Source organism: Humulus lupulus, chromosome 4 (genome assembly GCF_963169125.1).
Source record: "Humulus lupulus chromosome 4, drHumLupu1.1, whole genome shotgun sequence".
Lineage (NCBI taxonomy): Eukaryota > Viridiplantae > Streptophyta > Magnoliopsida > Rosales > Cannabaceae > Humulus > Humulus lupulus.
Window position 1 is genome coordinate 15348359 of NC_084796.1, and position 26333 is coordinate 15374691.

General features: G+C 41.2%; 1 long non-coding RNA gene across 1 annotated transcript; it reads right to left on the reverse strand.

The window, feature by feature from the left end:
* Nucleotides 1-155: 155 nt before the first annotated feature.
* Nucleotides 156-15993, reverse strand: LOC133830033 (uncharacterized). Its single transcript, XR_009891910.1, has 3 exons — nt 15533-15993; nt 1156-1238; nt 156-1065 (listed from the first exon to the last, which is right to left on the reverse strand). It is a non-coding gene; the product is annotated as an uncharacterized LOC133830033 (long non-coding RNA).
* Nucleotides 15994-26333: the final 10340 nt, after the last annotated feature.

A 26333-nucleotide genomic window follows, 5' to 3' on the forward strand; every position in this document is an offset into this window, starting at 1 on the left:
AAGTAATTTTTTAGGACTCTCTTTGCATGTCCTTAAAAGTAATTTTTTTTTTTTAAAATGCAGCTACAATTTTTATTTTGATTTAGAAAAAATATATCCATTTGAGTGTCAAAAATGTATTATATATGTTAGATTTCTAAAATTTCAAAAGAAAATACAACAAAATAATTTTTTATTAATTACTCAAAAATATAATTTCAGTATTTAGTCTACTCGGCTTACAAAATCATATTATATGATAGTTTATACTACAATCAAATTTTATCATCATCAAATAATAAATAAGAAATGTATCCAATGTTAGTGAAATATATTTTTTATTCTAAAAACTTCAACTGTCAATGTTGTCTAGTATTGCGCCAAAGAAATGCATCTCAATATAGACCTGCACATTATAAAAAAATTATTTAATTATAAATATATTGTAATTCAAACTTATAAATACAATTTTTACTTTCTATTGATCCAACTTTATGGATGACAATAATACACCTAGCCGACAATAAAAATAAAATAAAATAATAGCTAAACAAAAAAAACAATGCACACATCATCATCATCATTTGGATTAATTAAGTTGAAGTCAAACACAGATTCATGCAGAGGATAAAAACTAGCTCAAAGAATAGAAAGATAACAAACCTTGTTGAATAATCCATCATCAATCACAGCACTATTGATCTTCTTAAAATGTTCATAAAGTGCTTCAATTTCGCTAACGCTAACTGCATACAAGGAAGCCCCAATGTTCAATAGACAGGTTTTATAGTGTCCTATGAAAAGGTTGGATAGCAGCAGTAACTTTAAATTTAGTCATAGTCAGAAATAGGCAAAGAATTTCCAATTATTCCATACTTTAAATTCTGTCTAAAATAAGCAAAGAATATTCATTGATTCAGAATCATACACACTGTCTCCTCTGCTAGAACTGCAGGATCGTCGTCTAGGCCTCTTGATTGGTTATACAAATCGAGATCAAAGCACCGCAATAGGGAAGCAAATAAATGCTTGAACCCATCTATGCACTGCAACATGATATTTTCTCTAAATCAAAACACTCCATATCTGTTCAAAGAAATAGACAAACAAGTGTGAGAAACTCATAATCGTCTTGTGCTCGAAATGGTCTTCAAAGTATGAAAGCACTGAACAAACCTGTTAACCATTTCCTACTTCTGATATTAAGCTCAACTAGGAAAATATTCTTCAAATGTTCAACCACCAAATCTTATTTGTCCCTGGAATTAAAATAATATGATAAAATTGTTCAATGTTGAAAGAACTTAAGATAAGAAAAAGAGCAAATTTGGGATAAGTTATTTGGGGAGCAAGAATATGATAAGTTATTTCAGGATTACAAGACTGAAGCTCAAGTTCAAGCTCAAGCTTAACTCAAGCTCTAGCTCTAGCCTAAGTTGAAACTCAAGCTCAAGCTCAAATTCAAACTCAGCCTCAGTTCAGTATTCAAAAAACTCGCCCAAAGATATCATTAAAGTTGGTTTTGGCTCTACCCATTGTGTTCCTTGCACTATTTGTTCTGTTGGTTTGGATCAGGGAGCAGCAGAATGAATTTGATGCACATTATCTTGTTCCAACTTAGTCCTACTCACTCGAGTGTAAAACATTCTTTAGTTAGGAGCAGATTAAGTTGCAGATTACAAAAATCTCTCTCAGAATTTTAGTTTAGGGTAAAAAATCTTTGTATCTTTGAGACGCTTCCATTAAAATTATTAATCAGAAGTTTATTGGTAGTTTTGTTATGATGGATTTGATTCTCATTTAATCCTTTTATTTATTTTTGTAATTTTATTAGACATATTCTGAAACAATTAAGTATTGTCTCTCTCTAAGGCAATCTACTAACCAGTCATGAAGAATGGTAGCTGGAGAGATCTGATGGTCCCTGCCTATTAAACTCAAGTCTCATCACACCACAAAAGTCACTTATTTATATATATATAAAAAACCTTACATTCAAAACGGGCTTAATCAATAATCTTTCAAAACCTTTGTATAAAACTCATAAGTTTGAGGTACCAAATAGTAAAATATTGAAAATGACCTCAGCATGGCTTTAAAGCTAATTGTCTCTCTAGCAATCTACAAATCAGTCAAGAAGATTGGTAGCTAGATAGCTTATATAGAGAAACAATCTTACCTTTTTGTTTCCTTTGTTAAATACATGAAAATACATGAAGAGATAAAATTTTAGCTGTTAGATATAACTAACAGTTGAGTCATTTGCTTTTATTATATATTGTATATAAAGATTGGTATTGTTGACGCCGTTTTTCGTCAACAGATAAAAGAAGAGCACAAAAACAATGGATGACGATGGCCAAACAGAACAAACAAATCAAACACACGATTTTTTATGTGGTTCAGCAGTTAAATCTGCCTAGTCCACAAGTCTCTGTTATTAATCTTAAGATTATCTCTGAAAAAAAATTTAGCATGAATTCTCCAGAGTTTTCTCTCAAAGATCAGAATTTCCGTCCATTACAATGGTGCATGGCTTCTCTTTTTATAGAGAAGGATGCAGAATACTATCCCACATATTTTGGGTAGTTACTCTTTTGTGAATAAAAATAAATGGCTTTAAATGCCTTTAATCAGATAAACAAGGAAACGTCCCTGAAGACCAGGGAATGCATAACTGACTAAATAATATCCCACGATTCTTGGGGATTTACATCAATAAATGAGGATTACATCTCATGTTTACAATACTTGTAGATATTCAAGGTGGTTATAGCGTATCTCCAAGGCTTCAGCATCTCAGATTTCATGTCATTGTGCGAGCCACTGACATCTCCCGAGCTAACATTGCTTTCGAGATAGTACATCGAGCTCAAGACCCATGCTCCGAAGTCCCTATAGATGAAGGTGTTCTCGGAGCTACCTTTCGAGATCGAGATCATTTCGAGGTCACCGCATTCGAGATCATATATCATACTTTGCATGCTCGATTTACAATCCTAGATCATACTCTAATCCTCACGAGACCATTTATTGCGAACTCAGCTTTCGAGGTCATATTTACCATGGCTCGAAATCTGGGTATAACATCTTGCCCCCTCAAAAGTATTTGTTCGAATCCTAAGAGAAGGAAACTTTTGAACTACTTTCTCTGGGAACCGTACCGTCATACGCTCTTGAAAACGGACACGTGCCAGATGGGTATTGCTCACTTTAGGTACTTGAGTACCTTGGGAACACGCCCACGATCGTCCGTCTGACAACTTTTCGGCGCCATCTTGTCATTGATCCCCATCCGTTCGATCTAGTGAGAATTCCATTCGACGCTCCTGATCAATTCCATTTTCCCACCTATATATACAAGACCCCCTCTTCGTCTTCTTCTTCACGTTTGTTCATCATAAACCAGAAAGGAAAAAAAAAACAAGAAAACCAGAGACTTTCTTAAGAAGCTTCCGTCCCGTGCATGTTTTCTCGACCCAAGAAACAAAGAAATCTTGGTCTGTTCGAGTCCGTGAGTTCTTTCTTGCAACCTCTCCTCCAATCGACGATTTCGCTGCAATCACCATCACCGTGTAAGTATGCCATTTTTGTTTTCAGCTTTTTACCCATACTGTTCTTGTTGTGTATGCTAGTTTACGTTCTTAGAATGATACGATAGGAAGTTTTGAACCAATGGGCTTTTATGCCTTCTAGATTTTCATTCTGGATGTTCGTCTCTGGTTTGTACCCAGTTTTGTTGTTTGAACGAAGTTTCAACTTTCTGGGTTTTGAAAATTTTAGGCCATGTTTCTTGTACACTAAGTTTTCGGGTAAAAAACCCTTGTTCTTGACAATTGCACGAAACCCAAAAATGCCCTTTCCTGGCTAACCGCCACCTTTCTTTCCCTTGAATTTTGGGATTTTCAAAAAATCATCCACGCTCCTTTTCTTTCCTGTGGAACACACGCTCTGACTCTTTAGTAAGGGTCTTAATACTTAGTTTCTTGTCCTTAAATCTACGAGTTCATCCCATCGAGCTCGTGATTCTTACATGCATGGCCCTCACCATTTTTTCTTTCTCGTTAGATGTCACAGAATCCGGAAAGGCGGTGGGGGTCATTACGAGCAATCCCTTACGAGCCCAAATCTCCGAGCCCGGAATCGGTCTTTGCCCGGAACCAACGTCGGATTACAGAATACGAGATCGCACGCGAGCAAGAAGACATTCGAGCCCACTATCGTCGCCAGATAGACGAGGTTATTGAAAAGAAGAGAAGAGTTCTTCGGGAAGCCATCTATCCGGAGCCCAACCCAGGACCTAGGCCAGTTCCCCTCGACCCTGCGTTAAAAGTCACGGTTGCATACCACCCAGGGGAACTCCAGTTTTCCTTAATGGCGGAGCCTTCGTCTTCGCAGCCTAGGAGGGAGATGTTTGAAGCCGAATTCTACCAGAGCTCGGTTACCACCAGCGACCAAATAACTGATATCTTGGCCCTCCATGGCCTTAGTTCGTTGGACACACTGAAGTGTCGAGCTCCGACTAGGCATGAACGGAGCTGTTTCGCCCCTGGGGGCCGCGATTCCAGTGTAAAATACGCGGCCTGGAGCCAGGAACATATAAGGGCAGGAGCTTTACTGCCCTTGAAGTCCTTTTTCAGAGACTTCATTGATTTCGTTGGGTTGGCTCCATTCCAACTCAACACCAATTCATACAGGGTGATGTCTGCCCTGAGGTCCTTGTTCCACGAGCTGGAGTGGACAGGGCCTTCACCCCAAGAGATTTTATATCTCTTTTGTTTGAAGAGTAATCCCTCCCGAGCTCGGGGAGGATATGGTTTTTACTATCTTTCGAGCTACCCCAAAGAGACGAAGATCTTTGAAGATCTTCCGAACCACCCTCCTGACTTCAAGAAGGCTTTTTTCTGGACAGACGGTCTATCCCCGTCTCGACATCGTTCGTTTAGGCGGGTTCGTAAGTATTCTCGTTACTTTCTATTTTTGAGCTCGGAATTTTAGCCCTTAAATCCATATTTAGTTGAAGTGTATCTCGCCTTTCAGCTAACTTTCAGTGTCCCACCCCTGACGAGACAATGAAGGAGCACAGAGAGACCTTGCTCCGACTCCCTTACGGCAGGAGATCTCTCTCATTTCTATTACATGAGGACAAGCTACGAGCTTGTGGGTTATTGGGACAGGGCCAGTCAACCTCTGACTGGTCCAGTAAAAAATATGAACGCTGGGAGGAAGTGCCACTGCCCACAGGCATCCTTCCTCCGAGGAGAGAAAGGAGGGCATCTCTCCCAATTCGCTCGAGAAGTTCGCGGTCGGGGAATGAGGCCAATGACGAAGCCTCGAGTTCGGACTCCGATGGAGGTAAAACCCTTCCTACCTCGCGAATGTGGTCCCCCACTTTATTAAAACACAGGCCCAATAGACTAGTCTCATGCCCACAGGATAGATACCACTTCTACATATGGAGTTGGGTAGATGACTGTGTCCATAGGTTTGATAGTGGGCTCGGGAAATACGACCCTATGTACACCACGGACGAGGTGTGGAATGGGATAGCTGTGCAGTATGGGACCAATGATTATAGGGACCTCTCGAGGTTATCACCAACTTATAGGGAAGGCACTCCCCCCGCCTCTTCTGAAGACGGGGGAATTTCATGGTCCTCAAGCTCGAGCTCGGGGGAGAGTCTCAGTTAGGTTTTTTCTCCAACTGGTTTCCATCTTTTTTCAAAGTTATTATTATTGTTTAACTCACTGTCATTGTGCAGGTGCCATGAATCCCGACCTCGACGCGGTGCTTTTTAGCGATGGTGGAGCTGGCGCCCAAAAGAGTAAACGCCCGAGGATACCAAAGAGATCCGACCGACCGTCCAAGGTACCTAAACATCGCGAGACGACTCCCACGGCCCAGACCACTGCGAACACCTCCAAGGAACCGACTGCCCAGATTGATGGGTCAGGCCCGACTGCATCCATCTCGCTGCTTCCCACCGAAACCCGGTTAACAGTTGTTCAGCCCCCGAAGAAACCTTCTACCTCGACGGTTCAGCTGCCAACGGCTCGAACCCACACTGAGGAGTATGTACTTGATGGTGCCGCTGGGACAGAAGGGGCTTTACTCAGCTCAGACGCCCTTTCTCGGGTAGGTCAGAGCTTTTCTAGCTTCGGCACCGACCACTGGGATCTCGTGCGCAAGGCCTCGGACTGCAACACTCTTTATGAGAAGAGTATCGAACTCACCGCCGCGGTAGCCTTCTCAACTCTATTTTAAGTATTTATGCCTCAATCCGCAATTCTGATTCGTTTGTGTTTCAGGCCCTTGTTGTTTCAGCACAGCTCAACTATAAACTGACCAACGAGGTGCAAACGAGCTTGTCTCTGGCTCAGAAGTCGAAGGATCTCGAGCTTAAGATGGTTGACGAGCTCAAAGACTCAAAGTCTGAACTTGAAAAACTGAAGACCCGTCTCGAGGAGCTGGAAAAGTCAAACGCTGAGCTCGAGAAGGCCAATGCCAAGCTCGAAGAGGAGAAATCTGCTACCCTCGACCTCATGGAGAGCGAGAAGGTCCGCCTCCTGAACGAGTCTAAGGAGCAGAAGGAGAAAGCGGTCGACCAGGCCATGTACAAGCTTTGGGCCGACAATGCTGACCTCGACACCAGCTTCCTGGGTCCTCTCGAAGCCACATATGTTGAGCGGTGGAATGCCCGTCTCGAGGCAAGCGTAGTTGCTCGAGAGGTGGCTCAGCAGGATAGCCATGCTATTCGTCCTGGAGGGTCCGGTGATACTGATGATGAGAAGGCCAAGGGGACTCCTCTTCCTTAAATCTGATCTCGGGGAAATCACTTATTGGGGCTGCGTCCCCTTATTTTTGTAACTTTTAATTTATGCCCATGGGGCTGATACAATTAATTTTATCATTGACTTTTATATGCTTTACATTTCTTGGCTCGAAATATTTTGCACATTTTATATGGATGAATCATTTATGTTTATTTATTCATACAAACATATTGTGGATTTAGGCTCGAAACTCGATGCATTCATGCATAGTTTGTTCAAATTATCCGCTCCCGACTTCGTTATTCATCAAAGTCGGATGTTACTTTAACCATGAACTCGAAAATACTTATATGGTATGTAACGTGAATGGTTCGGTTATATCTTTTTTGCTTAGTCACTTTTCCTCGTCCTCGGTTTTTACTCCAAGGTTAAGAGTTTGAAACTATTTTTCTTTAAGATATTCCAGCCTCGATCTCGACTTATCCCGAAGTGGGTTTAGGTTCCTACTTATCGTCGATTAGTTTTTTGGCTGGTTTGTTCCGAACATGTTAAGTTTGCACATCTGGTTAACTCCAAACGTTTTCTGTTTTTTGATAACTCGGTTATGTCCGAACTATCTAAGCTCGCGTATCTGGTTATATCCAAATACTTCATTTTTGATAATTCAGTTATGTCCGAACTATCTAAGCTCGCGCATCTGGTTATATCCAAATACTTTGTTTTTGATAATTCGGTTACGTCCGAACTATCTAAGCTTGTGCATCTGGTTATATCCAAATACTTTGTTTTTGATAATTCAGTTATGTCCGAACTATCTAAGTTCGCGTATCTGGTTATATCCAAATACTTTATATATTTTTTTATTTTTTAAGCTACATATACCAATGATGCCCCCTTAATATCCTATGAGTGTGACCATAGGTTATTAAATTAAGAGAGATTGCAAAAATAAAAATAAATTACATGTGAAACAAAGTAGACCTTTCATTTGATGAAATTCAAAAACAAACTAACATAGATAGAAAATCATGGTTACAGGCAACACTTTTCCTATACTATTGATAATAAGGTCTAAGGTGTTCGCCATTCCATGCTCGAGGTATCAGGCTCCCATCTAATCTCGCAAGTTTATATACGCCAGGTCGGATGACTGATTCTATCTGGTATGGTCCTTCCCAGTTCGGCCCGAGGACCCCAGCTGCTGGGTCTCGGGTTGCCAAGAATACTCGTCTCAAAATCAGGTCTCCCACTCCGAACTTTCGATCTCGAACCCTCTTATTGAAATATCTCGTGGTTCGTTGCTGGTAAGCAGCATTCCTCAGCTGAGCCTCTTCTCTTTTTTCATCGATCAAGTCTAGGGTTTCTTCGAGCTGAGTATGATTGGAACTTTGATCGTAAATCTGAGTTCGGATCGTCGGAATTTTGACCTCGATGGGCAACATCGCCTCGCAACCGTACGCTAGAGAGAACGGAGTATGTCCCGTTGATGTCCGAGCTGTAGTCCTATATCCCCAAAGGACTTGAGGCAATTCCTCGGGCCAACGTCCCTTTGCCTCCTCCAACTTTTTCTTTAGAGAACTATTGAGAGTTTTGTTAACGGCTTCGACCTGACCATTCGCTTGAGGGTGAGCCACTGATGAAAAACTCTTTATTATACCGTTCTTGTTACAAAAGTTGGTGAATAAGTCGCAATCGAACTGGGTTCCGTTATCAGATACAATCTTTCTTGGTACTCCATATCGGCATACGATGTTCTTTACCACGAAATCTAGGATCTTTTTCGAAGTTATGGTCGCCAATGGTTCAGCCTCCGTCCATTTTGTGAAGTAATCAACCGCGACCACAGCATATTTTACTCCTCCTTTGCCAGTTGGGAGTGAGCCTATGAGGTCGATGCCCCATACCGCGAAAGGCCATGGGGATGTCAACATGGTCATTTCGGAAGGTGGAGCTCGGGGTATCGTGGCGAATCTTTGGCATTTGTCGCACTTTTTCACGTACTCGAAAGAGTCCGTTTTAATGGTTGGCCAGAAATATCCTTGGCGTATATTCTTCTTGGACAGGCTATGCCCCCCGGTATGGTCTCCGTAGAACCCTTCATGAACTTCTTCAATAATCTTCTTTGCCTCGGGAGGAGTCACACATCTGAGCAACGGCATAGAATACCCCCTTCTGTATAGCCTTCCATCCAGGATGGTGTAACGAGGAAGTTGATACATTAGTTTCCGAGCCTGATTTCGATCTTTTGGAAGAATTCCATTTTCAAGATAATCAACTATCGGGCTCATCCAGGTCGGCTCTGTCTCGATCATACACACATCTTCCTCGTCTGGCTCAGTAATGCTGGGTGCTGACAGGTGTTCTACGGGTACAACATTCAGCTCTTCATTTTCAGTGGAAGTGGCTAGCCGAGCTAAGGCATCTGCATTTGAGTTTTGCTCTCAGGGAACCTGTTCGATTGCATAAAACTCGAAATACTCTAATGCGGATTTTGCCTTCTCCAGATAAGCTGCCATTTTTGTGCCACGAGCCTGGTATTCTCCCAAGATTTGATTAACCACGAGCTGGGAGTCGCTGTAGCAATGTATAGCTTTGGCCTTGAGCTCTTTTGCTATTCGTAGTCCCGCAAGTAAAGCCTCGTACTCAGCTTCATTATTAGATGCTTTAAAGCCGAACCTTAAAGCAGAGTGAAATTTGCTCCCTGCAGGAGTGATCAGAATAACTCCTGCCCCCGCTCCATTTTCATTTGACGACCCGTCGACGTAAAGTTTCCACAGCTCGTGGGCCGTGGTTGTTACCTCGTCGTCGGCTATACCGGTGCACTCCACTATAAAATCCGCCAACGCTTGTGCCTTAATGGTCGTTCTCGGATGGTAGGTGATCTCGAACTGTCCGAGCTCAACTGCCCATTTAAGGAGTCGACCAGACGCCTCTGGTTTAGACAAGACTTGCCTTAGTGGTTGATCTGTTAGTACATGGATAGGATGTGCCTGAAAGTAAGGGCAGAGCTTGCGAGATGAGTGGATTAGACTGAGGGCGAGCTTCTCCATCAGTGGATATCTTGATTCTGCCCCCAGTAATCTTTTACTGATATAGTAGACGGGTTTCTGTATTCTCTCTTCTTCTCGAACGAGCACCGCGCTTATCGCGTGTTCGGTAGTTGAGAGGTATAGGAACAGTACTTCTCCCGTCTCAGGCTTCGATAGGATGGGTGGTTCGGCTAAGTGCTTTTTGAGCTCCTGAAAGGCTAGCTCGCACTCATCTGTCCATTCGAACTTCTTACTTCCTTTCAATAAGTTGAAGAATGGGAGACCGCGGTCCGTTGACTTCGAGATGAACCTGCTCAGAGCTGCCATCCTGCCAGTCAAGCTTTGAACATCTTTATGCTTCCGAGGCGAAGGCATATCGATCAGGGCCTTTATTTTGTCGGGATTAGCCTCGATCCCACGAGAGTTGACAATGAAACCCAGAAATTTTCCTGTAGACACCCCGAAAGTGCACTTCTGAGGATTCAACTTCATGTTGTACTTTCTGAGCATGCCAAAGCACTCTTCGAGGTCATCAACATGGTTCTTGTTAAGTTGAGACTTTACAAGCATGTCATCAACATAAACTTCCATGTTGTTCCCTATTTGTTCTGAGAACATCATGTTTACGAGCCGCTGGTACGTGGCTCCGGCATTCTTGAGTCCGAATGGCATGACATTGTAGCAGTAGAGCCCTTTATCTGTGATGAAGCTCGTATGCTCTTGGTCGGGGGCGTGCATGGGAATCTGGTTATATCCAGAATAGGCATCCATGAACGACATCAGACCATGCCCCGCCGTGGCGTCTACGAGCTGGTCAATTCTCGGCAGTGGAAAACAGTCTTTTGGGCAGGCCTTGTTGAGGGCCGAGTAGTCAATGCACGTTCTCCACGTCCCATTGGGCTTCGGGACCAACACTGGATTGGCCACCCAGTCAGGGTAAAAGGCGTCCCTAATGAAATTATTTGCTTTCAGTCTGTCAACTTCCTCCTTTAGTGCTTTCTTTCTGTCTTCATCCAGCTGTCTTCGCTTTTGTTGCTTCGGGGGAAAGCTTTTGTCTATATTCAATGCGTGGCTCACTACATTAGGGCTTATTCCCACCATGTCAGAGTGTGACCATGCGAAGACATCCTGGTTTTTCTTCAGAAAGCAAATTAATTGCTATTTGGCTTCGTCTAGGAGGTGTTTTCCGACCTTTACCTTCTTCGAGGGTTCAGCTTCGTCGAGCTGAACTTCTTCGAGCTCTTCCAACGGTTCGAGGTCAACTTTCTCCTCAATCCTTGGATCGATTTCCTCGTCGATTTCTAAAACCGTCCCATCCTTATTTTGTATGATAACGAGTGCTTGAGCGCTCGTTTGTTTCTTTCCCCTCAAAGAGATGTTGTAACACTCTCTCCTTGCCAATTGATCTCCTTTCAATGTTCCGACCCCGCTCGGAGTTGGGAACTTAAGGGCTAGATGCCTTACAGATGAAACTGCCCCCAGCCCGACCAGGGCGGGTCTCCCGAGCAGTACATTGTAGGCAGATGGTAACTCTACTACCACGAACTCCATCATCTTGGTCACCGAGACTGGATAGTCTCCCAAGGTCACAGGGAGTTCGATGGACCCCATACAGGCGGTTCCTTCTCCAGAAAAGCCGTACAAAGTGGTTGCGCAAGCCTTTAGGTCGCGAAGGGAGAGTCCCATTTTCTCTAGTGTTGCTTTATAGAGAATGTTAACTGAGCTCCCATTGTCTATGAGAACTCGGCGCACTCTTTTGTTGGCAAGCTGCAGGGTGATGATAAGTGGATCATGATGAGGGAACTGGACATGGGAGGCATCTTCCTCGGTGAAGGTTATAGGCTGAGTTTCAACCCTTTGGCTTTTTGGTGCCCTTGGTTCGGGTTCATAAGGAGACCCGTCCCCTGTCTTCAGCTCATTCACATATCGCTTTTGAGCATTTCTACCCCCTCCTGCGAGATGAGGACCTCCCGAGATGGTTATTACGTCCTCTCCATCTATCGGCAGAGGCCTGTCTTCTTCCCGAGATCGGGAGTTATTATTCTGTGCTGCTGGAAGCGCGGCTACTCTCTGGCTGGCAGTAGTCTGTCCAGTACTCTGGTTTTTGACATACTGCCGAAAATAACCTCTCGAGATCAACCCTTCGATCTCGTCTTTCAGCTGTCGGCACTCATCAGTTGTGTGTCCGGTGTCCCTATGAAACCGGCAATACTTACTGGAATCCCTCTTGGACTTTTGATTCCTCATAGGGTCCGAACGCCTGAAGGGGACCTGGTTTTCATTAGCCAGGTATATATTTTCCCGAGACTCGTTGAGCTCGGTGTGTACTTTATATATGGAGTAATACCTTTCTCCTTTCTTTTTCTTTCCCCCTTCAGCCTCGGGGTTATTTCCCTCGCTCTTTTTCCTCTTAGAGGGATTCTCTGAGGTAGGCTGTGAAGTTACTGGATCAGCCGAGGTTGAGGCGGAGTTAATGTTTATCGTTGTAGTTTCGGTTTGCGAGGTTGCTTTTAGCGTTGACCTCGCCTCCTCTACATTGACAAATCTCTGCGCCCGCTTGTTAAACTCGGTTATTGACCTCACCGGTTTTCCTTGCATGTCATCCCAAAGGGCACTTCCAGGCAACACACCAGATCGGATCGCCATCAAATTCCCACTGTCGTCCACATCTCGTGCTCGGGCGACCTCTAGATTAAATCTTGTCAGGTAGCTTTTCAGTGTTTCACCTGGCTGTTGCCAGACGTTAGTCAAAGTGGACGCCTCTGGTCTGACTCCCATCATAGCCCGGAACTGCTTCTTGAAGTCTCTAGACAATTGATCCCACGAAGTTATAGAGTGTCTCTTGTACTTCTCGAACCAACTCTTGGCAGGTCCGGCCAATGATGTCGGAAACAACATGCATCTGAGCTCGTAACCTACATTACTGGCTCTCATAATAGTGTTGAACGTACTCAGGTGGCTACATGGGTCGGTTTTTCCTTCAAATGCTGGGACGTGAGGAATCCAGAACCCTTGAGGAAACTGAGTGTTAGAAATATTAGGAGCGAATGGCTCGAGCTCCTCATCAGAGTCCTCGTATCGACCACTCCCTCGTTCATTCTTCAAAAGCCTAAAGGATTTTTCGAGCTGATCAATCCTTTCTTGAACTGGGTCCTTAGGTGGTGTCTGGAATTGATAGTCATTAATCGCGATCCCTGGCTCGCGTCTCCGTGAGGGATCTCTACGCCCATTCAAATGATTCCTTAGATCCGGATTTGTCTGATCTCCCTTTCCCCTGCTCTGATTCAGATGATTTCGCAGGTCAGGATGACTCTTGCGATTCCCAGTATTTTTACAACCTCGGTCGTGCTTACTGACGGACCTAGTCTCTCCGGACTCATCACTGGTGAAACTCATTGATCGGTCATTTCGTGGTGGATCCTTTCTACGTCGCCTTGTCTCCGCAGTGCGAGATCGAGACGTCTGACTTCTCTCAGATGGTGCGCCTCTCCGCTCCTGGAACGTCTCCCTGTTTCCTTGTCTTTCCCCTGCACGCCCTTGATCCTGATCTCGAACAGGTTGAGTGTTTCTGCGGGGAGGTGAAGGATATCTTATGGGAGACGGAGGGAACCGTATAGGCGACGGTGGTTGTCGCCCTTGCCTCGGCCTAGAGGGTCCAGAATTTGCCCGAGATGGGTCAGTCGCGTTCGGTGCACTACCAGGAACCTGAGTCCGAGCCTCGGCAGGAGCTCGGTTGTTCTCAGTTCCTGCAGGCACTTCCACAGGTGGATTAGGCGGGACCCGAGCTCGGGTACTCCTCTGAGGCCTAGAAGGAGCAGATGGCTCTGCTGGTGCTGGAGGTTGTGTCGGCCTCCTTGTGTTAGCATTTTTTCGTGGACGTCCACGGGGCCTCCGGGGAGGAACGTGCACGTCCCTTGGAGGAGGGACTTGGTTTTCGTGCGGAGGCGGGGGCTGAGCCACCTGCGCCTCTGCGGCTATCCTGGTCAACTCCTCGTTACGTTTGTTGGCTTCTGCCAACAACTGTTTTAGCTGCCGATTCTCCAATTCTACAATAGGGACATAACGCTCAGGATTGTAGTACATGTCCTCATCCCTTGGTTGTGGAGGTGGTCCCCGGGAATCAGAGGACCCACTTCTTTCATCAGCATCCGGGTTCTCCATTGGCTGTTTTCCAGGACGCCTTGGGTAATTTTCTTCAGGGGTGTTCTGATTGTTTGTAGCCATGAATCTCTCAGGGATGAATGCTTAAGGCTCTCAATGAAAGCACCAAACTGTTGACGCCGTTTTTCGTCAACAGATAAAAGAAGAGCACAAAAACAATGGATGACGATGGCCAAACGGAACAAACAAATCAAACACACGATTTTTTACGTGGTTCAGCAGTTAAATCTGCCTAGTCCACGAGTCTCTGTTATTAATCTTAAGATTATCTCTGAAAAATTCTTTAGCATGAATTCTCCAGAGTTTTCTCTCAAAGATCAGAATTTCCGTCCATTACAATGGTGCATGGCTTCTCTTTTTATAGAGAAGGATGCAGAATACTATCCCATATATTTTGGGTAGTTACTCTTTTGTGAATAAAAATAAATGGCTTTAAATGCCTTTAATCAGATAAACAAGGAAACGTCCCTGAAGACCAGGGAATGCATAACTGACTAAATAATATCCCACGATTCTTGGGGATTTACATCAATAAATGAGGATTACATCTCATGTTTACAATACTTGTAGATATTCAAGGTGGTTATAGCGTATCTCCAAGGCTTCGGCATCTCAGGTTTCATGTCATTGTGCGAGCCACTGACATCTCCCGAACTAACATTGCTTTCGAGATAGTACATCGAGCTCAAGACCCATGCTCCGAAGTCCCTGAAGATGAAGGTGTTCTCGGAGCTACCTTTCGAGATCGAGATCATTTCGAGGTCACCGCATTCGAGATCATATATCATACTTTGCATGCTCGATTTACAATCCTAGATCATACTCTAATCCTCACGAGACCATTTATTGCGAACTCAGCTTTCGAGGTCATATTTACCATGGCTCGAAATCTGGGTATAACAGGTATCTCTATTGCAATCATCCCCAACACCACCAAAAGCAAGACTAAAAGAAAGATGACAATAAATACTCATGTATTTATCACGAAATACTCATATATCATCTTTATACATTACTCCTAAAAGGACACTCATTTTTGCTTTTCTGGTCACTCAATTCTTATATAGAACCAAGTATTGAGAATTAGTCTCAAAGCCAACCAATTTGGAAAATCCTCTTCAACATTCCGAATAAATAAACCTGTGGAGTACTACCAATAATCTATATACAATAATAAAAAATTAAACAGTAAGAGATGGATCATGCATCTAATCATTCAAACAATATATACTTTAAATCAAATATAGACACCTCGTGCTCCCAAACTAGAACTTGTCGATTCAAAAAAATCAATCTAACACATTAATTCAATGAAGTTCATAGCAGAGAAATTAGGCATCTTGAGGTAATAAATAGTGCTACAATACCTCAATTTTGAAGATGATGATCAGTTTCTAGCCATTAGATCTCACATAAGAACAAACTAAGGAAAATGATTAATCCCACAATTCAAATCTCAGTTTTGAACCCAGTTTTAAACCCAAATATATATAGAGATCTCAAAACAAAAAATATATACCCAAATATCATATTACATATCTCCATTTTGAACCCAGATATTTAAAAAAAAAGGCTGAGGAAAAAACTTACCTGTTCGACCTCTTCAATGAAGACATAGTCGACCCTCGCCTGCGCCGTTCAAGCCCTCGCCATTAGAGCTCTGTCGATATCCCTTCATTGTCGACCTTAGCCCCTGCTTGTCCCTTTTTCATCGAGCCTTAGTCCATAGCTGAGAGAGGATGAGAGATTGAGAGCCAAACCAGAAAGGGAGAGAGAGAGTGACTCGCAATATATATACCTGAACCCACGGCTAGAACCGTGAGCAACCAACACCGCCGGAGAGCCAGCTGGAGCCGAGACCTGCGCCGCCGTGGCTGCTGGAGCCGCGGTAGTGCGCCGCCGTGAGTGCTGGAATGTTGGAACCGCCGTCGACGCCGCCGAGAATGCTGGAACGTCACTGCCGTCGAGCGTCGTTCATCTCCTTCAGCCGTTCAGCCTTGGTCATGCCGTCCAGCCATTCAGCCGTTCATCTCCTTGTGGTTGCTGTGGGTTTTGAGTAATAAAACCCAAATGTGTATAGTGTTTTAAGTATATGTAACCCTATAATAATTTCCAAATATATGGATGTTTTTGAGAGTTTTACATAAAATATTTAAGGACTTGCTTTGGGAGTCCTAAAAAAATATTAAGGACTCCCAAAAAAAGCCCTTAAAATTATTAAGTAAGACACTTTTTTTTAGCCCAGATTTTTTAGGACTCGCTGATTTTTTTAGGACACTCATTGCGAGTCCTAAAAGAGTATTAAGGACTCCCAAAGCAAGTCCTTAAAAATATTAAGTAAAACACTTATTTTTATAGCCTAGATTTTTTTAGGACTCGCATTTTCTTTTAGAACACTCATTGCGAGTCCTAAATTGCATTTTTTAGGACTCTCAATGAGTGTCCTAAAAACTTCATAAATATTTTTAAGGACTTGCATTTATGTGCTTGTCCTAAAAAAGTGTCCCGTAAAGGGTATTTTGTAGTAGTGTAAAGCAAATGTACAAATATATATGAATATCCCACAAAATCAGGGAATATAAAAACATATTGTACTATTTGTTATGGGCCAGCTGTCACATGTGGTCCTTCACCATTTCGGTTATGGTGCCGTGGCCTTCTTTGCATTCAACATTTTCATTTCTTTCAACATGCCCCCTCAAGCTGTGCTGTGGTGAAGATATAACAGCCAGCTTGCTCTTGAGATAGTGGTATTGTGGCACACTTAGAGATTTTGTTAAAATATCAGCGATCTGTTCTTCTGTGGGAATATACCTGACTTCAACCTCTTTATTTAACACTTTGTCTCTAATAAAATGTACATCAATCTCTATATGTTTTGTTCTTGAATGAAAAACTGGGTTTGCTGCTAGTTGTCGGGCTCCAGAATTATCACACCATAGCAGTGCTGGATGTTTGCATTTGACTCCTATTTCAGTGAGTAAGGATTGCAACCACACTACCTCAGTGCAAGCTTGAGCTAAGGCTCTATACTCTGCTTCGGTACTTGATCGAGCCACTGATTTTTGCTTTCGAGAACTCCAACTGACCAAATTATTTCCAAAGTAAACGCAGTAGCCTGTTGTGGATTTTCGATCATCAAGTGAGCTTGCCCAGTCGGAATCACAAAAACCTTCAATGGTTAAGGCAGAGGCTCGAGTGAATGATATTCCTTCACCAATTGAACCTGCAAGATATCTTAATATTCTCTTGCAAGCACCCCAATGTTGTTGAGTTGTTGCTTGAAGAAATTGACTCAATTTGTTCACAGAGTAGGCAATATCTGGACGGCTGAGAGTGAGATATTGAAGCGCTCCTATGACACTTCGATAGAGAGTTTGATGTTCAAAAGCATCACTGTCTTGAAGGCTTAACTTGTTGCTTTGATTCATTGGTGTTGGACATGATTTGGCGAGCAACATGTTGGTTTTCTTCAAGAGATCAAGAGTATATTTGGTCTGAGATAAGTGTAATTCATCATGCCCCTTAGTTATCTCAAACCCAAGAAATTAGGTGACTGAACCGAGAGATTTAAGAGCAAATGAGGCCTGCAGCTTGTTAATGATTGCAGTGACTTGAGCTGCATTATTCTAGTAAGAAGTATATCATCAACATAGACAAGAACAAATAGGAGAGCATCACCTTTGGCAAAGAAAAATAATGAAGAATCTGCGACTGAGTTTCTAAAGCCGAGAGCAAGTAGGGAGCTTTTGAGCTTGTCGAACTAGGCACGAGGCGCTTGTTTCAGACCATAGAGGGCTTTAGTGAGTTTGCAAATTGCATGAGGATTGTTGGGATCAACGAAGCCAGCTGGTTGTTCCATGTATTTTTCTTCATCAATTGTGCCATTGAGAAAAGCATTATTGATGTCAATTTTCTGAATGTCCCAATCAAATGTGACTGCCAAAGAGAGAATGATTCTAATTGTTGTCGGTTTGACAACGGGACTGAAAGTCTCAAAAAAGTCAATTCCAGACTGTTGTTAGAATCCTTTGGCGACAAGACGAGCTTTGTAACGATTAATAGTGCCATCTGAATTGTATTTAACCCGATACACCCACTTGTTGTCAACAATGTGTAGATGAGGCTGTCTTGGTACAAGGGTCCATGTATGATTGTGAATGAGAGCATCATTTTCTTCTTTTATTGCTGAATACCATTTTGGTGAGGCTAAAGCTTGTTCAACAGTTTCAGGAAGGGGTTCTTCAGGAGGAAGAGATGCAGAAATTTGAGGAGTAGTGTTGAAGAATATTTTTGGTTTAAAAATTCTTGCTTTGGAACGAGTTATCATTGTGTGAGTGGGTTGTTGTGGTACATTTATGGATGTGTTTGGGATAGAGGCAGGCGTGGGCATTTGGTGTTGGTGTACTGGGGTAGTAGATATTGGAAGATTGATTTCAAGAGGCAAAGTTGAATAAGATTTGACTGAAAGAGGAGTCTTACCATGACTATCCAAGGATGTTGACTTTGAGCTTGGACTGGAGGGAGCTAGTGTAGGGACTGATGAGCAGTGGTCTATTTCAGCTTCAGTGTTTCCTTCATCATGACTCTGTTCAAAAAAAGATACAAATGGCAACCACTGGCTGTACTGAAAATGAGTGGAACATGTATTTATGTCAGAATTTTTGAAGTGAGAGGTACTAAAACCAGAAGCAAAAGGAAAATCTTTCTCATTGAAAGTGACACTTTGAACAATGTAGATTCGTCCAGAGGGGTGCAAGCATTTATATCCTTTGTGATTGGGACTATATCCTAAAAACACACATTTTGTAGACCTGAAATGGAGCTTATGTTGATTGTAGTCACGAAGGTGAGGAAAGGATGCACAACCAAAGACTCTTAGGAAGTTAAGGTTTGGTTTAACTTTAAAAAGAACTTCAGTTGGTGATTTATGATTGAGTGTGGGTGTTGAGAGATTATTGATGAGGAAAGTGGCTGTGCTAAAGGCTTCCCACCAGTAATGGAGAGGTATGGAGGCTTGAGTTAAGAGTGTAAGTCCCATTTCTACAATATGACGATGTTTTCTTTCAGATTTACCATTTTGAGGATGTGTGTGAGGACATGGATGCCTAAAATGAATTCCTAGAGAGCTTAGGAATGGTGCTAAACTTCTGTACTCACCACCCCAATCAGAGTGAAGAGTTTTGGTTTGGTGTTCAAATTTCCTTTCAACAAACTTTTGAAAACTAATGAAGATTTCTTTTACATTAGATTTTAGCTTTAAAGGAAAAATCCAAGTGAAATTACTGAATTCATCTATGAAATGAACATAATACCTATACCTATCTCTGGAAAAAATTGGTGAGGGTCCCCATACATCTGAATGGATGATTTCAAGTGGTTTGCTTGCTGTTTTTATGGTTGAATGATAATGTTTGTGCTTGGATTTTCCAATATGGCAGGCATCACAAAACGTGGGTAAAGCTTTAAGAGACACTATTTCATTTTAAGCATTTGTTTCATTACAGTGAGACTTGGGTGCCCAAGGCACATATGCCAAATATTAGGATCATTAGTATTGGTAGATTGGGCAAACAAAGATTGAGCAACAAGACTGGACTCATTAGACTGACTCTTACAGTGAGATTTTGAGCTAATACTCTTCTTGGAATTTAGAGAAACAGAAAAACATTGACGCTGACTTCTTGAAGATGTTGAACTGATACATGACAAAGGAAGTTGAAGTTGATATAAACCATTGCTAATTTTTCCCCGAGCTAGTTCCTTCCTCGTAGCCAGATCCTTGATAACACAATAGTCAGAGTAAAACTCAACATAAATCAAATTGTCTTTGGTTAGCTGAGAAATGGATAATAAATTTTTGGTAATTTGAGGAACACACAGCATATTATTCAGTGAAGAGAAAGAAGAATCAGACAATTGTAAAGTATTATTTCCAGTTGCAATAATTGAGAGTGGTTGTCCATTACCAATAAGTAATTGCTTTGCACCTTTGTTTTCAGATTTATGTTGCAGGTTTTGTCCATCAGGAGTGATGTGGTTTGTAGCCCCACTGTCTATGTACCATGTATTATCTTGATGGCCATCGATTGAGGATGTAGAGAAGTAAGCTTGTTGCCCCTGACTAGATGTTGGATGGCTTGAGAATGCAGCAGTATTGGACTGATTTGAGGTAGGAGGTGAAGCTTGAAAATTGATGTCAAATCTGTGGTAACATTTGGAGACAACATGACCAACCCGATTACACAGTTGACAGATTGGGCGATTATTTCCCTCCCCCCTCGACCACGGCCTCGACCACGATGCAGATATCCACGACTCTGAGAACCATTTGAGGGAAAAGTACCACCGGGGATAGGGGAAGAACGATGAAACTGAGCAGCAAAATTCGCACTGGGGGAACTAAGATCACCAATCGCATGTGTATTAAGCTGTTCCAACCGCATTTCCTGACTTTGCAAAAGAAATTGGACTTCCTACAATGTGATGGGGTCAAGATGAGATGTTAAAGTGATGACAACAGGATCATATTCGTGGCCCAAACCACCTAAAATATAAAGGATCAATTCCTCATCGGAGATTAGTTGTCTTGCAGAAAGATTTTCAGCCAAGCTAGTCATCTTTAATATATAGTCATGGACAGAGAGGTTGCCTTTCTTAAGAGATTGTAACTAAAAACGAATTTGTAAGGTACGAGCTTTGGATTGAGTAGTAAAAAGAAGTTCCAGAGTGTGCCAAACATCAAAGGAAGTGGTGCACCTGACTATGTGACCGAACATGGTTTCTGAAATGGAGTTGAGCAACCAACTAAGGATGGCTTGATATGTTCTTCGCCAGAGAGCATAGCCAACATTCAGTTGCCGAGTGTCTTCAGGGAGAGGGCCGCCAATAGTATTGTCAACGAACTGAGGAGGATAAACTTTCGTGCCGAGGACATAGCCTTCAAGGTCGTGGGCACGAAGAGCAGGAAGAACTTGAGACTTCCAAAAAGAGTAGTTACCACGGTCAAGCTTCAAGGTGAGTGGGGCAAGACTTTGAAATATAGAGACTGTTGGGACTGTAGCTGCAGCATGCGGAGCCGGAGCAGAGGTAGGGACTGTGTCAGTGCTACTGGCAGTGGACTCTCCAGGAGTGGCCATTGACGCGAGTCGTCCTGGTGTTCTGATACCAAGATAAAAAAGAAGAAAGTAATAAAAAAATGATAGAAGCAGAGGAGAACTTTTCTCCTTTTTCTGATTGCTTTTCAAATTTTCTCTAAACGGCTACATGTTGGGATTACACATACTGTTTATATACAGTAAAAGGAGATAAAGCAAATGTACAAATATATACGAATATCCCACAAAATCAGGGAATATAAAAACAGATTGTACTATTTGTTATGGGCCAGCTGCACATGTGGTCCTTCACCATTTCGGTTATGGTGATGTGGCCTTCTTTGCATTCAACATTTTCATTTCTTTCAACAGAGCCCGTCTTACTCATTTTCCCATTTCGAAAAAAACCCTACACTTCGCCGCTTATTGCGATTCCCAACCCCCAAACTTCAAATCAAAGCCATAATCCCCATTATTCAACCTTCCAAACCATAACCTCATTACCCGACCCTCTCTCTCTCTTTCACCTTTTCTCTCTCTCTCTCTCTCCTCGGCGGGTACTGATGTCGGCCACCACTGTACTGTCGCCTCCTTGACGACGCCGACACCACCACAGTACCGTCTCCTCCTTCGCGCCTCCACCGCATCTCCACCACCACCACCATATATTTATATAGGTGTATATATATATGTAAATATATTTATATATGTTTTTTTATTAGTTATTTGTTGATTGTTTTTAATTTTATTATATGTTTGTATTTCATTTTGTTTTGTGTTTTTAATTATTTTAGTTTTATGTTATATATAAATGTGTATATTTATATTTGTGTATGTATATATATATGTGTATAGACTATATAAATATGTGACCGTGTGTATATGTGATTGTGTGTGTTTATATATATATAGGCTACATATATGTATCTGTATGTGATTGTGTGTGTTTATATATGTATGTATATGTGTATATAAATGTATGTGTGTGTTTATATAATTATATAGATATACATGTGTGTGATGTATATGTATATGTGTGAGAGGTGTGTATATATATTTATATATATACATATGTTTCATGTGTTTTTTTTTTTGTATTCCTAACTTTGTTTTCTATTTAGGAGAAAATAAATTGGTGTAATTTTTGGAGCATTTTATTAATTGGTATGTGTCTCTTATTTATTATTATTATTATTATTATTATTATTATTATTATTTACTATTGTTAAAGGAGTTTGAATATCTTAAATATTCATCCATAGTAAAGTAGGTTCTAAGATACATATTGTGTGCTGCGGTGATAACGAAATGTTATGGAATTGTATGTATTAGTGAAGTAGGTTCTGTGAAATTTTTGTGTACTGCGGAGATATAAGAAAGAAACTTATTGTATGTTGTTTGAATTGTTTTTTTAACTATTCACAGATGGCTAAATCATTAGTATAAGGGAGATGCTAGCCAATTTTTGTTATAGATTTATAGGGTTGGGGGTCGGGATAAAGTCTTTATAGGGTCGGGGCTAGAATAGGGTCATGATAGGATCTTTATAAGGTTGGGATAGGGATTTAATAGGATTGGGGGTCGAGATAGGGTGTTTATAGTGTCGGGGGTCAGGATAGGGTATTTTTAGGGTCGATATAGGGTCTCTATAGGTTCTCTATAGGGATGGGGGTCAGGATAGAGTTTTAATAGGGTCGGGGTCAGGATAGGGTCTTTATATGGTCAAGATAGGGTCTTATAGAGTGGGAAATAAGGATAGGGTCTTTTTAGAATATGATGTTATTATCACATAGTGATAATTGTTATTATTTCTAATAACAAAAAAATTGTTATTATTTCTTATAACAAAAAGTCATGGACATAGACCTAGTGGATGCCTTGATGATATTCGAGTCATTGTATTCATATAATATTCATCATTTTTTAAAGATATTTCTTCAAATATTTTGAAAAAGTGGGGAATACTAGATATCTGCTTACTATATCCAAGAGATCCACTAGGTCGCACTACAAGAAAAAGACTCTATAGCGACGACTTCTATTGTGACGACTTGAGTCGTAGCTGTATGTAGGAGAAATCCACGAAAAATTAATTTTCTTAATTTATTAAAAAACCAAGCAACTGTGACGACATGTCGTCGCTGTAGGGTCATCAACTACACACGACCAACCCCTCCAAAATCCTGATACCCTACAGCGACGTCTTCGTTGTAGGGTACAAGGAATTTGGAGGGAACACGAGGCAGGAAGTGACTCTACGGTGACAATATGTCGTCTATTGTCGTTGTAGGGTCTTCGTCGAAAAAAAGGGAAATATGTTTGTCTATAGTGACGACGTATCGTCGCTGTAGGATGCTAAGGGAAACCACCTAGAGTTGGTTGCCTATTTTCACCCCCTATAGCGACAACATGTCGTCACTGTAGAGCCATCATGGAAAAAAAAAGGAGGGAATTATGTTATTCTAGAGCGACGACATGACGTCGCAATAAGACCCGAAATAAAACGTGGGAACATGAACCACAAAAAAAATTTAAGTCAATTTTCACTGCATGTCAATAGCACACGAGAGTATTCGTAAAAAGAGTTAAACTTCCTGATGGCTTCGGTTCAAATTTCTCCAAGAAAGTAACTGACAAAGATGGCAACATTATTGGGTTGAAATCCCATGATTTTCACATTCTTATGCAACGTTTGTTGCTGGTAGGAGTTCGAGGCTACTTGTATAAGTCTATTTCGAAAACAATCATTGAGCTTTGCAATTTATTTAAGCAAATTTGTGCTCGTACATTGGTTGATAAGGAATGCAGAATATCAAGTGATACAAATTTTGTGTAAGTTGGAGTTAATTTTTCGAGCAGCCTTTTTTGACATAATGATTCATTTAATTCTTCATTTACCGCAATAAGCTATCCTTGGAGGACCAGTTTACATGAGGTGGATGTATCTATTTGAGCGATATATGAAGAAGTTGAAAAATTATGTCAGGAATAAGGCGCGCCCTGAAGGTTTTATAACAGACTATGGATATTGTTAAATTGGTTTTATTATTTAATTAATAAATTGGTTTTATTATTTAATTACATAAATTGGTTTTATTTATTTATTTAATTAATATTTAATAGTTTATTAAATAAGTTTTAATCAATATAATTAACTAATTTTTTTTTTAAATTGTATACCTATAGCGACGACATGTCGTCACCGTAGGGTGCACGCTGAACACGAAAATCTGAGTTTTCGTGACACTACAGTGACGCCATGTCGTCGTTGAAGGCATATAAATACATGCACTCTTCAGCGACGACATGGCGTCGCTGTAGATGGAGCGGTCGACAAACCTACAACGACCACATGTCGTCGTTGTAAAAGTTTTTGAAATTCAAATTTTCAAATTTTGCAACCACCAATAGCGACGACATGTCATCGCAATATCCTAGTCCAACAAATGAAAGGATTTCCTACTGCAACGATTGCGTTTTGTCATCGCCGTAGATTGCTACACACACAGACCTACAACGACGCCGTTTTGGTGACGACATGACGTCATTGTATACCTTCAATGTCGATTTCTTAATCTATAGCAACGACAAAAGTCGTCGCTGTAGACTCTTTTTCTTGTAGTGTCGGGATAGGAGTATTCGATATAATTTTTTTTGATAATTTTATTTTTTTTCATTTGAACTTTTTTTATAAAAGAAAATAAAATTGGCTAACATGCTCACCAACCAAGTGAACCAATTGACATAATTACTATTTTAAAATTGTATGTTCTTATATTTATCGTAGATGGCGATAGATAAGAGTTTGACAAAATTGAGAAATCGTGTCAGTGATGCTTATTGGAATGGTCTCCAGAACTTCATGAATATGACGTCACATTTAGGAATGAAAGGGGTATCACTGGACAAAAAATAACAAGAATTTTGTCAACGAGGATGCTGGACGAGATTATGTAAGTTTAACTTTATTATCAATTCAAATAATTATATATTTTCTTTTGTTTCTAATATTTTTTAAAAACAGGAAAAGTTGAAGTCAACTCTTCAAGCAGAGACTCAACAGACAGTTGAATTTGGTACCGATAATTCTTCCTCGGTAGATCACAGGAAGATACTAAGTCAAGTTCTTGATGAAAGGCAGGGCCACCAGCGAGAAGTTTGCTGCAAATGAAAGGGAAAAGTGTCAACTCGTCTCTCTCAAAACATTCAGTCTCAGGCACCACCTCACCAGTCGACTGAGGATATACGTGAATTGATTGATATGGTGAAGACCATGAATGAGCAGCTTCAGTACGTGTATCAACTGCTTCCACCTAGAAAACGTCCAACAACAAACGTGGAGATGCAGAATACATGTCAATGGTTTTACCAGAAGTATGTAGATTAGTCTTCAGAACCTTAGACGCCTCACTTGTCTCAAGGTTAAGCTTCTCAGCTTTCACCAGGCCATCCCAACATGTCTGTACCATTGTGGTTGTCTCAACCTTCGGCCCAACCATATATGTATCAATGGTCGATGCCTCTGTACCCTCAGACTTATCCTCCTCATATGAGTGGATCGCAGTCTCAAACTCTGCCCTATCCTTATCCATACATGTATGGACCTAGAGGATCATCGTTACCTCCATAGTATCTACGGTTGATGCCTCCACACACACCACAACCACCGCAGACTTGGCAGGCACCGCAGCCACCAGAAGAAGGGGACGATACAGAGGATGCCCGGGGTTGAGATATTTTATATATTATTGTATTAAACAATAACTTTTAATTAATATATTATTGTATGCATATTTAATTTGGATAATATTGTATTAGTTGTGTAATTTGAACACATTATTAATTTTATGCATATTTAATTTTGATATTATTATTTTTATGCATATTTAATTTTGTTATTATGAATTAAAATATATATTTTTAATTATATAAAACTGTTAGGGGCGACTTTTGTCGCCGCTAATAATATAAAGGTCGTCCCTAATATTATATTATTAGAAGTGATTTTTTTATTATTAGGGACGAAATTTGATCAGGAGTCATGATTATTAGGGGCGACGTTCAATTTATTAGGGGAAAACTGTCGCCGCTAATATTAATTATTAGGGACAATTTTTTTGTCGTCGCTAATAATCAATATTAGCGACGACTAGTTAGCAGCGACATGTCGCCCCTAATGACAATCAATAGCGATTTTGGGTATTATTAGGGGCGACAACTATTTGTTGTAGTGTAACATGTGGATTTATACTAGTATAATTGTTAAATATATAGTTTTGTATTAAATATTATTA